The 14,689-nt window shown below is 41.9% G+C and overlaps 1 protein-coding gene across 4 annotated transcripts in view; it reads right to left on the reverse strand.

Annotated features, from left to right (window-relative positions):
* WIPF3 (WAS/WASL interacting protein family member 3) overlaps window positions 1-11,251 on the reverse strand; it is a 45,815-nt gene extending 34,564 nt beyond the window's left edge. For 2 of the 4 annotated variants that reach the window (XM_069772470.1, XM_069772443.1), the window contains exon 1: window positions 10,266-10,696. The gene's annotated coding sequence lies outside the window, so the exon portion shown is untranslated. The other 2 variants (XM_069772460.1, XM_069772464.1) reach the window with 2 other exon arrangements.
* Window positions 11,252-14,689: the final 3,438 nt, after the last annotated feature.

Consider the following 14,689-nt stretch of genomic DNA (forward strand, 5'->3'; position numbering starts at 1 on the left):
CACAAGTCATCTCATTAGTCAGTGAACATTATTACTGTTCTCTGATCTTAAAACAATTGGTCTTTTTTTGTTCTCTTGGTAAGGGTAATTCTAAAACTGGTAATTTCAGGTGTCACAGATTGTTCCTTGCTTCTTCTCACAGTGCTTGCTTGAATAGCAGCTGGGTTTAAGAACTACAGTGCAGTCCTCAATGTAGAACTCATGCTCCTAATTTCTGAAGGCCCAAATAAAATCTTCACCCAGACTTTCATTTTGAAGTGTCAGAGAAGACAGAGTACATGCAGATCTTTCTTCTTCATGGAATGCTCTCTCAGTCGCGTGCTGGATTAATCTGTGGGAAACTCAATATCTCTGCCTAAGCTTTTATGCAGATGTGGTCTCACCTTGCCCACAAGCTCTGATCCAAGCACTTCCCAAAGGTCTCCTTCTAAAGTGTCACTGCCACAGTGCTGGGCTCACACTAAGACAAAGTCCTGCTGGGAGCACAGAGCCACACTAAGAAACAACACAGTTTTTGGACAGCAGCTGACATGTCTCCTGCTGTACTGATGCTCAGCAGGACCACCACAGGTCTGTCTGCAAAGGCTATGCTAAAATACCTTCACCCATCATGGAAAGGCATGAAACAGCTGTACCTTCAATTTAGAACAATGTCTAGAAGGGGAAAAGACAAGAGGGGAAAAATCACAATTATTTAAATGCACATGATATGCATTTATACGCAAAAATATTACTTAACTAGTAGCACTTTTTTTTTTTTTTTAAATGGCTATAGTCCTTAGGTCTTTAGGTGGTATAATCATTAATACGAAACAACATGGTTGGAACTGAAAATACAACCCTTTTAATCAATTTGGAGAAAGGTCTGCAAAAGAACTGATTCATTATTACTGGATTTGCTATCACTGCAACTGCGCATTCTGAGGTAGGTAATTCAGCTTTGGAGAAATTCACAGAATTTTTCGCCTCAAAGTGAAGGCTGGGGTATCTATTTCAAAGGTGTGCAGGAAAGCTTATCTAAAATATTGGTCTTATTTTCTTGACTAAAAAGTGAAGAAAAGAAGTAGACCACAAACTCTGTTTTTAACTTTTAATCAGCTTTTATACAATCAAGTATGATTTCCCCATTACCTGTAGTGTTCCGAGTCATAACTTTTAAATCCTTATATTGTAACAGAAAACTAAAAGAATTTCAAAATTACACAGGAGAAACAGCATCAATAAGCATCTGCTCAACTTTCACGATCTGAGAAGTAGACAATGAGCCTAATTGTGCCCCACTTGCTCCTGTCAAACATCACTGAAGAACAGCTGAAATCACTGGTACAAGCATACCACGGATCTTTTAAAGACAGTACAACACATGTAGAGGCAGAGAAGAGAAAAACAGAGAAGGGCAGACGTGTTATACAGATCAATTTTTCTGCTGTCACTATCACACAACTGGAAATGACTTGGAAAAAGCTTCTGTTTGGAATGAACCAGTTTAGATTTTAATTATAACAGAATCAAACCATGTAATTTTTAAGCATCAGATGCTACATTTCTTTCTACTGCTTTCAGTGTGAATGCCATTTTGTGTTTAGAGAACAGAACAAGGAATAATCAAGGTAGAGCCTCTGAGTATCCTCACAGTTTCTTTTTCCTCTGCAAAAATAACCCAGTCCACAAAAAAACTTGATAGTCTCTGCCATATTTGAGAGATTTAAGAGCAGTGCAGAAGTGTCAAACTGTTACAACCTTCTTTTACAGAAGAAAGGCAAACACTCATATACATAACCACCTTACTATATATATTTTAAGACATTCACAGGTATATTCCTACAGCTGACTAAGAAAACTCTAGCCTTTCATCATTTCCTAACAGACAGTACCTGGACTGTATACAACCTAAGAGAGAAACTGCTGCTCTCAGTCGACATTTACATCACTGCAACTAAAGGCAGAATCTGGCTTTTTCAATTTCATTGAAACGTACAAACCTCGAGGGCTCTCCATTTAATACCCAATGAAACACTCTTAAGCAGCGTTTGTCTACGCAGAGTCTGTGGGATTGTCTGACAGCACATAACAGTATCCTGCATTTAAGCCAAGGAATGTAAGCTCTCCTCAGCTTGGACTATTTCCACCAGGCTTGATCCAGCTAAGGGCTGCATCCCCTTTCTGCCTGAAAAAACAGCATGACTGTTATTCTGTCAGGAGCCTGATAACACTGCAACGAACTGGCCAGGGCTGACCTAGCACAGATAACAGGAACTGGAAGACACTTGGCTTCCATGTGTGCTGTGGGCAGTTCTCTGCTGGGTTCCCTACAGTGCCGACACTAGAAATTAAAGTGCTATGCCTCGACAAACCTCCCTTCAGAGGCAAAGCTGCACAGATGACTTCACGTCCCTATACATGACTATTTCTGGGTGTAGCTTTCTCTGCTCCATGGGGACCTGCCATAGAAGACTAATTGCTGTAAGGGAGCAGAATAAGAGAACTTGTCATTCTCTTTTAAATAAGGAGCAAGATGAAAAGAATGACACATAAGATGAAGAAATATATTATGCCAACTGTAGTGTTAACCTCAAGTTAAAGAGTCCAAAGACAAATGAGGTAAATTAGAAGCAATTAGGACTTGCACCAAGCGGTAACTTTGCAAAGGAAACAATTCATACAAAGGGTTTCCTTGAAATATATGGTATCGTCCACACAAAGACAGCCATGGCATATTTCACTGCCAGATATATAAACAATGGCGAATTGGATATACAGTCATTAGCAAAGTTAATCATTGGCCTAAGCTAAATAAAGTACAGCTCAGTGGAAGTTCAAGGTCACTGCCACATTCTGAAGATGACTGTTTACTTTTATACGCCTTAGAGTTTCAGTGTGAATAGCACTTGAGCTCTCTTCGTAGAGGCAATCTGATGCTTCAAGTTAACACTTGCAAGTTTTGCGGTTTCTACAGAGAAGTAAATTGTATGTTTTCACATAATTATTAATAATATACTTCTTTATAGTTATTCCTATATTTATTTACTATCATTCATATAATATAGATATCTGAAAAGTATACCTGTACACAGAATGCTTTCCACCAAAGAAATTCCTAAAGTTGTTTAATCGATTCCCCTAACAGAAGAAAGTTTTGCTTTCCAATAAAGCATCTAGCATCAAAATAGAAAACCCAAACAAGGCAGTGTTCAGCATCTTGCTTTTTCATATTCGCTATACACAGCTCAACAAATGTCTGTTTTCAAATGCCAGTCAAGTGAAAAGAATTTGCAAATGTGGGTATCAGAAGACTACAGGACTTTCAAAATCCATGTCTTAAATAATTCTACAATTTTCACTTTCAACCACATGATGTTTCATCAGAGATCCTATTTTTGCAGCTTTCCATCTTGAAAATATAAATTTATAGAAACCTGTATGCATGCCACGTCAGGCTGACATCTACCAGCTTAAGAAACACAGTATAATACTGCCAATGCAAGGAAAATAAATCTGGCAATTCAACATGAGCCATTCTTCCCTACAACACAGTATCAGTATCATGCCCCAGCATGGACTGTGGTCACTGTATGCTGTAAGGAGAATTGTCTTTCATAAGGGATGTAAAGCGTTATGATCCGGTCACCCGCAGGAATAAGTTGCCAGGGAAATCCTCACCTCAAAGAAAGAATGGGAAGCTTTGATCGTGGTTTTCAGTGACGTTGTGATTACTTAATTTCCCTTCAAAATCTATTTCCAATGGTAAAAATGCTAACCCTAACATCCTGACAAATTAAACTACAACTTCTGAACATGTTTATACATTCTTACTTTCATGCTCTTATCTGTCAATCCTGTTGAAACTGCTGCTCCATTTCAATGATGCAGTTGATAACTTAGATGATATTTACACCAGGATGAAGCTTCCATACTTATAAGTAAAAGGTATATAACCCCCTATATTATTTAGGAATCCTTGCTACACTACCATAATATTGCATTTTTAGTATTTTAACTAATTAATTGTTCTGAAAAAATTAAAACGCAAAGTGTTCTTACTGCCCCTTAAGAGTCACAGCTGCTATATTTATAAAACTTCCTATGTGCGTAGAAGTGTAAATATGCCTTCTTGCACAAAAAATTGTTAGCTGTTTTTAAAGGCAGCGGACAAAATATCTAGCTCCAAACTTACATCCATTTACTCAGGACAACGATTTAACTTTGTACAATGAACAACAAATCGCAAAGTCATTTGCAACTGCAACAAAAAAAGATCCCTGATAAAAGATGGTTTTATTTGTAGGCCTAGTTCAGAATTTCTAGTAAAACAAAGTTCTCAGAAAAAACAATGAGTTTTATTAAATTGAAGATGCAGCACTTTTACTTATTAAAGGACTTCAATTGCAATTCTTTGTGAAAGTCATTATATTCAGAAAGGACAATGTGATGGATATGTACCCGTACACACAGAATAAGCAATGAACACTAGGAATCCAAAAATAGTCAACTGACTTTGCTGCCTGCTGAAGAAGGAAAGTAATTCTAGCGATTAACTGACAACAGAAGATTTCTTTGAAGTTGTGTCTATCATAGACACAAAGGACCAAAGTGGTTTTCTACAATTTTCCTTCTTTGAACAAGTAGATCAGAATCAGCTGCCAGAATCGGCTCCCAAGAATACTTCCAGTACAGCCAGTATCTGCTACATTCAGACCAGGCAGGGTAATGATGAGGACTCACTCATTTCCACCAACTCTGGTGTCAAGTTTTATGCTCATTTTGGACTCCAGCTTTCACTTTTAGCAGTCCGGATCTGGCCCTTCTCTTTTTTTTACTTCCCTCTGTGACAATTTCTCTCCTTTGCTAAGTGGTTTACCACTCTCTCCATGCCCACTCTCCACTCTCTTCTTTGTCTTTGCTTTTTTCACCATTCACCTCATCTGTTGCCTGCTGCTGACCCAAGGCAAGACAAACGGAGCCAATTCATTTAAAAGGTAGAGTTGTCTGCCCTGGTGAAAGAAACACTGCACATGGTGCAAAAGTAAGTAATTCTCCATGATGATACCAGAGGTTCAGCACAGGTTGCTAGTACTAAGAAAAACAAAGGAAATGCAGAACTAGGCTGATTTGGCTCTGAAAAAATGAAATGTGATTCTAGGAGGTACCAGGAGATATATCCTGAGTAGAGCTGGTAAGTATTAGTGCCAACATACGAAGCCTCACATTGACAGACTGGATACAAGACTGAAATTTTGGAGAAAAACAACCAGGTAAAACAGTCTGGGCACAGGAAAGCAGCAAAGCAACCACAGTATACCCGTTCTGCAGCTATACTGGCCTTTGCTGCTCCTGGTAAAGCTCATTCAGAGCGAGCTCAAGTACCACCCCCCACCCCGGCAGTGCATCATTTATCCTACTGTTAAGTGATGTAAACTCATGATCACTTGATCCAAGGATATTTTGTACAATCGGCTTTTGCATAATTTCCTTGCTACTTAGTCATTTCAAGGCTAAAAAAGGCTTTCATTCTGCATTAAATGCCCTGTTGGGCCCCACATCTGTCACTCACACAGCTCAACACAGAGACAGTCTCCACCCCCTCTGTCAATTTACTAATTTAGGGACTAAACCATCTCTTATTAATTTTTATGCTAAATTTTCCTTTGCTTTCAGTAGAAGTGAGGTCAATTCTTTGGGTTTAATACTGAAAATACTCAAGCAAATACAAGCTGCGGTGATAGAAGTAACATCACTAACGTGTGTTAAGCTGTTTGCACTTGCACCACTGATCAACTGAAGCAACTTTCTGTCCAAATCCTAGGCAGAATTTGACAGATATTTTTGCAGTGATTGACGCATCCCCAAGAGGAGCAAACATTCCCTCTGAAAATAAGTTGCTAAAAAAATGCTCTGTTTTGCTGATATGTAAGCCTGGCTTGCCTTTTCTGCGCCTCATGATTTTCTTCATGAATTGTCTATTCGACACAGCAGATCTATAGATTTTGTATAGATACAGTGTTATTTCTTTTCTTCTTTACCATACAACAAAAGCGTAACTGACTTGGACAAAAGCCCCAAACCTGCCAGGACTATTTTATATGCATTCAGTAGCACTGGTGCATGTACATTTTTCACTGCACAAAACTATGCCAGTTAGGAAATCAATAACATAATACCTTTCAAACAAGAGGATACAAAGGGGGAACAAAAGATCCCAAGACCTCCCTTGTGACCCAGTACCACATTCTGCTCTCCTCTTTTTCTTTTTTTGTTACTTCGAATGAAGGGAGTAAAACATGATATAGCAACGAGAAAAAGTTAAATGGTACAGTAGTCATTTACGGACCTGCGTATAGCTTGTGGAAGGGACCAACACAAAGGGTTGCTATATCTAAACCCATTCATTCACTTTGTTCACCTAGAAGGAAGCATTTTACCCCTATCTTATGAATCAAAGAGAAGCACTGTAATTTCTAGCCAACGCTTTAATTTATCAAGGCAGACATGGCAGTTGCCAACAGTGTAAATGAAGGATATAGCATATCCATTACATTGAAGCTCCAGAGCAGACACAGGAGGTAGTTTTCTTAGACATTTGTAAGAGCAGTGTCAAGACTGAGCAAGTGCATTCACACTGAATTTCTGTTCTTATGTTTAGTGAACTTTATCTTGTACGGACCTTTGGTCCAGTTTTCCACTGCTTTTCACTTTGTATTTTCACTTATACTGTAGCTGTAGTACAGCTGTTACCTTCCTCTCCTCTACCTGGGCTGGCTACAAAATGATACCATTCTCTTCACAGACAGTTATGTATCTATGCCTAACAGTGGTGAAAGATGACAGAGGGTCAATGCAAGGAAGAATCAGGCTCCCCATGCATGATCTTATTTGAGAGAGAGGAGGATGTCTGGTAGTCTAAAGGAAATCCATTTCAGCTGTTGTCTGAATTACCAAGGCACGAAAATATGCTTTTCACACCTTATGAAAATGCTTCAGTTGTTTCACATACTTTCAAAGCAATCCAAAGGCAGCTTTACAGCTGTCTTATATGTAATACTGAATGAGTCCACTCTGCAATACTCAGAAGTCAAATTAAGGTGGGCATATTCAAAAGAATACAATTTTGTCTAAAAATACACTCTTTCTCTCTGATTTGGAAGCCCCAAGAACATTTTTTCTGTTGGCAAATATAGCACTGTTTACATCACTGTTCATCCTGGCTACAAAGCCACTGGACAACCCTGATGCAGAACAACCACAGATGAAAAAGCAACTGTGAAGTCCCATTAAGGTTTTGCTACTATAAGCCAATTTTCAGAAAGCTTCAGTCTTTCAAAGAGAGTAACTACTTTGTGTAAGAGCACAGACTAATTGAGGAAGATCTGTAAGAATAAGCAGTAAAGGCATTCCAGAAACCTATACCTCAAAACTGCATAGCAGTCACTACTTATTCATTGTGAGTACTGAGGACTTTTAGATAAAAGAATTTACTGGATATTATAGTTGATTATTATGTTTATTTAGATATTAATTTTACATATACTCTGAAGAAGAAGCTAGGAATCTTTATTCTGACACAACACAGCCCAGTATCATTTTCCCAAAGCAATCATCTGCTTCAATTTTTCATTTGTGATCTCATTTATTAGACTTTATAATGAATGGCATAAAATATCCACATAATAATGCAGCAGATGCTCACACACATCCAGGATCAGTAACTTACAGAAGTCAAGGGTAGGAGACCCGAACTGAGCTAGTCCAGTCTCACTTACTTTTGATAACTGAACAGAACTTGTCCCAGTCACTGAGCACAGAGAAGAAAAGCTTCCACAGAAGCAGATGCTTCTCAAAAATTATGTAATTCTTATAGGTGAGTTCTGACTAACAAACATACAAAGAAATTTGACAGCTATCCTTTCACTGCTCTGTTTCTCTTTGAAGCTAGAATATTTTAAAATATTAATATTAAACTATTTAATATTTAATCAGTTAATATTTTAGATATAATACAAAATAGTAAATCGTGTTATTCAACTTTGAAGCTTTTAACATCTACCTCTTAAAATGTGCAAATATTTTTGTATTTGTTATGACTAAGATATTGTTTTCAGTTCAAGGTCTTCTTTTCAGAGGATAATGAATTTCCCAAAATATTAACCTCATCAACGAAGAAAATTATTCTTTTCAAGTATAAAGAGCATCTATTAGGATCTATGGTATGTTCTGTTATGACATTCAACACTGCTGACCTTTATGGTGTAATTACTGAGACATGACACTGCTATGTTTTGATTTACTGTTTAAAACAAAAATTGCCTAAATACTTTCTGCAAATTCAGATTTAGTAGTCATAATGTACGCAATCCTAGCATGGCCCTTCCTGATGTACTGCAGTTACAGAAATTGAGATGTTACAGGATCTTTATTTGTATTTCCTTTTGGAGGTGCCATTGGAGAGAGGGAAAAAAATGAGGGAGTTGCTTGGTATTTCACTACATGATTTAATAAATACAGTCATATGTTGCTCTTTCCAGTGCAGTACAATCACAGAATCAGAAACTCAAGTGCATCTCAGTCATTTTCAGGAATAGATCCAAACCAGCAATGACTTGAACACTGCAGCTAATGAATTAAGCTTTGCATCTGCCCCTAAGCAACTGAAGTCTGTATGCAAAGCTGATCAAACTATTTACACACATGTCTTCACAGAATGTATATTCTTGATTTTTTTTTTTTTTAAATCGAGTTTCATACTTATATTGCAAGCTGGTACAGACATCTGCACTTTTGTGCAATTTCGTATGCCACTTAGCCTACTGGAGTCTCAACCTTAATAAGACGTTGTAGATAACACTTAAAAATGTTTAACAACAGTGTCACTGTAACATCAAGAGGGATTGCATGCTGGTTGCTAAGCCCCATTCCTTGACCAGGATCTTCTACAGGAAGAGAATCGACTCCCACAGAATTACTTTCTGGTTATGAGTCTAACCCACATTTTGTCATCATCATCTACAGCAAAACATCCAAAGCATTCTATCTGTGAAACAAAGCACACTTACGCAATCCTCTTTAAGGGTCCCACACTGAGCTTCTTGTATGTTACCTTGTACATGGAAGCTAGTAACTGACAGCAAAGCAGACTCAATCTTTCCACCTCACGTTGGGCAATGTCTCCCACGAGCCGTGGGTGGCAGCAGCGTCTGCACCGCCTGCACATTCCAGCTGGGACACTGTTTTGGGTCACAGGTCCACGCACTGAACGGGAATAATCCTCACGCACACATACCTAACGAGCTTCCCAGCTCGGACTGCCATCACAGAATGAAGTTGTATTCATTTCCTTGATCATCTTGCCTGTAGCTAGTCTTTCAGTACAAAGAATGTGAACTCAAGATTTTAACAATGATTATACAAACACATGTTGTTAAATAAGCAGGAGTTTGTGCTGGATGTGCAGATGGAGAAACTGAACATATCAGGAAGCAGTTCAACAATTCGATTCATGCAGCATGCAGGATAACAGGTATCACTGTTATCACAATTTCAGCAATATTTCACTGCCTGAAACAGCAGAAGCACTTGCAAATTTTAGCCCATAAATCCAGACTGTCCCAAGACCATCCTGTGTTGAAATCATCAATCTTTATTTAGTATCTCAGTGTCTTCTCTCCTAAATCAGATTTATTTTGCTACCTTTCAGAAATCTCACTTAGTAATATTCCACTTTCAGTAACAAATGAAAAAAAAGGCATGCTGGCCTCACATGTCCTTCCTATTCCTAGAACTCCCGAACTTCTTGAACAACGCAAACACACCCTTCCTCCACTCCTCCCTGCCCCGGCAGAGATGCGGGCTGTGGCATCAGGTACCCCTGCTATGCCTTTGCAAACTCCAAGCATATCCTAAGAATAATAACAACCCCCCCCTTTCGCTACCCGCTACCAACACATTCCCTGTCGCTCTGTATTAGTGCAAACAGGCTGATGCATCAATGACAAGATTTTAGTGTCATTTTTACCCATACTAATTATTATTAAACCTTTAGGAGCTTCTTTCCAACGCTTCTCCGGTATTCCCCCTGCAGCAGGTACATAAGCATTCAATACACGGTAGCTTTTGCAATTAGTCAACGGCGTTTTCTCAGCTGACCTACGCCAGCACACCTATTTCAAGGGCGAGAACTAGGAAAAAAGTTCTTCCTACCCACCGCCGCCTGAAAACAGCCCGTTTCCCTTTACTTGACAAAACAGAAGAGCAGCACCACGCAAAACCTGTACCTAACGTGCAGCCACGCTTCCTCCGCCGCTGTGAGTCACCGCATCCCAAAGGCCTGGGTCTCCCCGGGACCCCCATGCCCTCCCTGGCCGGCCGCTGACAGCCCGGCCCGGCCCGGAGGCGCGGCGGAGCCCGCCGCGGGGCGCGGCGGAGCGGGGCGGGGGCGCGGCGGTGCCCGGCCGCCCCGGCCCCGGCCCCGGCCCCAGCCCCGGCAGCAAGTTTCTCCGCCGAGTTGTCTCGGCTCCCGCGGCGCGGCGGGAGCTCCGGCCTTCGGGCCGCCTCGCCCACCGCGGCCCCCGGCCCCAGCGGCGAGGGGAGGCGGCCGCCTCGCCGGGGCCCCGGCCCCGGCGCCTCCGGCTGACGGGGGCGGCGCGGCGGGTCGGAGGCACCGGGCACCCCCCGACCCCAGCAGCCGCAGCGCTGCGCCCCCTGCGCGCCCACCTGCTCGGCGGCCGGTGCCGGTGCCGTTGGGGCCGGGGCGGCGCGGCGCGCTCCTCCCCGGGCAGAGGGCGCCAGGTACGGCGGGCGGGCGCCCGCCTCCCCTCAGGGGAGGTGGGAGCTGGCTGGGAGGCGGGGGGAAGGAGCGGGGGGCAGATCTTAAGATCTCGAGGGGAAGAAAGCCCGTCCCGGTCCTCAGGGGGGGAATAATTTATTTTTTTTTTTAAGTAGTAGTTTAACACACGCCGCCCCGAGCGGGAGACGAACTGGAGCGGGAGCGCGGGGCCAGCCGAGCGCCGGCCGGATCTGGCCGGTTCTGGCGCCAACGGCCCGACGGGGCTGGTGCCGCCGCCGCCCCACACCGGCCCCGGGCCGGAGCGCGGCCCTCGGCCCCGGGCCGGGCGCCTGCCTACGCGGGGCTGTGCCTCAGGGAGGAGGCCGTTCCTCAGGGAGGAGGCCCTGAGCGGGCGTTCACCCGCGGGCCCCGTTTGCCATCCCCACCCTTGGAGCGCGGCAGCTTTTGCATGAGGGTGAAGTCGAGCTGCAGCCTGGCGCACCCTCCTACAGGCAGGCGCCTTGGCAGAGCTGGTTATTTTTAAAAGCCCACGTGGAAGCCAAAATGGTGCCCCACGGCACGGAGAAAAGGTGCCGCTACCCTGTCCCCTGCCCACCTGCTGAACTGCTGCCGCCCAGCTGACTCGTGAGGGCCTGCACTTGAAGCCGGCTGGGTGCCCTCGTTTTTTGTGCCCCACGTTGTGCGCTAGAAGTATTTAGGGGAAAAAAAAAAACCAAACCCACCTTGTTTTGTTGCGGATTTTTTTCAAGGCAGTTTGCAGATGGAAATGTTACGGCCTCGCCCTAGCGAGCCTTCTTTGTTTCTGTCAGGGCGAGGGAGTTGCTGCCGAGCGGCCTCCTGGCCAGCTGGAGGAACGAGGCACCCCCGTGTTGTCATGCAGCGAACGCCTCAGGAATGAGGATGCTGGTGAATAACTTAAAAATCATAGTGTGGGTTCTTGTCTGCCTGCCGGCCTTCGACGGTGCTTTCAGGTGGCTGAGAGGCAGGCCCATCTCCTCTGGATTTTTCTGGAAGACCTGTTTCGTCGTAGAAATGTAATGTAAAATTGGGTTTTTCATTGCCCTGCTTGATTTTAAAGCAGTCCAGAGAAATGAGTGTCACTTGGATCCGGACAATGGCGATATCAGTCTCTGAGACTGGTGGAAAGTCACCGATGGGCTGTGGCACCTCAGCTTATCAGGGCAGGTGCATGAAAATTCTTGCTCTAGACCTCTCTGTACTGTCTGCTCATGGGTATGAGGTTGATTTACTATTCTGAAAATATCCTCCTGGTTGCTTGTCAGACTAAATAGTTCTCAGTCCTAAGTATCTGCCCCGTTGCTTCCAGAGCAGTCGGGGAGCTCTAAACCCATTTCCAGCTGGTCACTAGTCTGAACTTCAAAGCACAAAACAAAGCCAAGAGTGCTGTAGGTAGTGCCCCAGAAAAATAAAAATGTAAGCATTTACTTTAAAAAATATATATAATGTCCCACTTGAAAATAGCTTTCATTATTCATGCAAATTAATCTCAGCTGAGATTTTATTTTAGATTGCTAATGCTGAAATGGGCTTTGTCCACCTTTTGATTTAGATCAAAAAGGGACTTCAGAGGAACAAGCTGCAAGAGTGCAGGAAAAAAATGGTTTCATCTTGTTCCTATGACTTTTTTTTCACTTTCTTTCATTTCCCAACGAGGTCCACGTAATGACAGCAGAATTTGTACGGTGCAACAGTGACCATTTCCACCTACGCAGCTGGACTGACCCGGTATGAAGTTTATGCACTGGTCTAAGTCGGAAACAATCAACTTTACCTGCGGTACATAGTTAGCATACATTTGGTACACTGAAGTATGTAATACTTGCCTCTTGGCTAGTGGTAGCTGGTTACAGAAACCTGTTGCACATTAGATTTCATTAAAAGAGCCCTGCAGGGCTGCATGCCTAGGAATTATAAATTCTCCTCTTTCTGTTTTGTCTTTGAGAGACGTAGGTGAAAAGGAAAGAAGTGCTTCCTTTCCAATGCTGAATCGGAATGAAGGCACTTCTGGAGCGCACGGTGGTAGTGGAAGAGCCCGAAGACTTCTGTACAAACTGCAGTGAGTCTTGTGAAGGCTAGTGCACTGAACCCCGCATTTTTTCTGGTTCCCCACTTGAGATCCTCCTCCTCTTCACAGCTGTGTCCAAGACCACAGAAAGGGCAATGCAGCAGGGACAAAACTGACCCCAAATTATTATATAGGATGTGCTGTTCCTGGGTTTTATTATCTACCAATTTAAGATTATCTGAAGTGTTTTAATACAGAAAACTTGCTTCAAACATATTTGTAGCTAACACTGGTATGTTTTTCAAAACATAGGTGTAAATACAAGTTTATTTTCCATACATTCCATCTGCATAACTATTAAAAATTATTTTGTATACTGGAACTATATTTTTACTGAACAAATACATTTTAACATGGATCAAACAATATATCCATTTCTCCAGAAAAGGAGCACCTCTGCATCTGTCCTAGACTCAGGCTACTTGGTGCAATGTTCTCTGTGGTTCTTTGGTACCACGTTGCAAGCAACTGCAAGGCTTATTTTGAGTTTCACCACAGGTTGGGAACATGTCTCTCAGGTCTGGGGAGTACTTTCTGAGTGGCTGTGCTAAGCCACATAGCAGCCCCAGTCTGTCATCTTTTTATTCCAGTACAGCTGCTATACCTGGTACTTTTCTCCTACGTTTCCTTCCCTCGCTGCATCTTGCACAGCTGAACCCCAGCTCATACCTTCAGCCTTGACGAGAGATTTTGCACCCTTCCACTTCCGGTCCTAGCCCTTCTGTGGAAATGCAAATTCATGATGAACCTACAATTTTTAAGAGATTACAAATGGGTAGTCTAACAAGTGTACAAATGAATGGCAGGATGAACCTAACCTAAAACAGGAGGAAGCAGAATCTCTGTCATCTATACCAAGAAGCTATGAGGGTTAAAGACAGGGGAGATGTGAATGGCCTGTGGTGACCTGCCATAGTATCTGGTGGGTGAGTGATGCTTTGTAGTGAGAGAAATTTCATTTTGATTCAGCTGGTTTTACTACAAACAAATGAAAAAAAATGCTTATTACTTAGTAGGAGAGATTCTTCCCATTTATAACTTACTCAATACTAGATGATCATTATTCTTAGCAAATATATCACTGACACTAAGAGCATGTTTATGACACTGTCATCTTCAAGACTCCACAAGAAAATGAAAAATACCTGAAATAAATGAAACAATTTAAGAGAAGATAAAGAGTGTCCCAGAGGAAGAACCAGATCTCCTATTTGGTGTATTGTTAACTGATTTTGAGTAAAACAATCTGGGATGCTTCACTGGCATGTGTCAACATATAAATACTTGCCAAAGAAAGTACTTATACTTATCATAAGTACATGTACTTTTTTCCCCTCCAGACAATACAAGAAAAAGCTGAAAATCTTCAGTCCCTTACAGCATTTGTACCTTTGTATTTTGAATAAGAAGCACATGTAAAGCTTTCTTGTCACCACTGAACATAAGCAAAAAATATTTAAAGTAAAAAAAAGATACTTTAAACTTTGGTCAACACTAAATGCATCTGTCAGAAAATATGAATTGGTTTGTATTTGTCATTATTTATGCACACATTTTTAAGACATAACAAAAATACCTATAGGTCAAGGCATTTGTGCATAATGTAAAAAAATAGTTTTTGCATAAAAATGCATGAAACTTAAAAGCTTAGGAGCAGAAATAAAAAAGTTTCTTGCTTTTAGCATGCCATTTGATTACACTTCTGAATAGCTTTCAACACTTGAAAATTCTGTTACAATAATAGTCTCAACCATTGTGTTTGATGACTGTTAGCTCTAATTCTACAATTAACAGAGACATTCCCATGTATGAAACATATATTTGTC

This window comes from Haliaeetus albicilla, chromosome 2, assembly GCF_947461875.1.
Source record: "Haliaeetus albicilla chromosome 2, bHalAlb1.1, whole genome shotgun sequence".
In the NCBI taxonomy this organism is placed as follows: Eukaryota; Metazoa; Chordata; class Aves; order Accipitriformes; family Accipitridae; genus Haliaeetus; species Haliaeetus albicilla.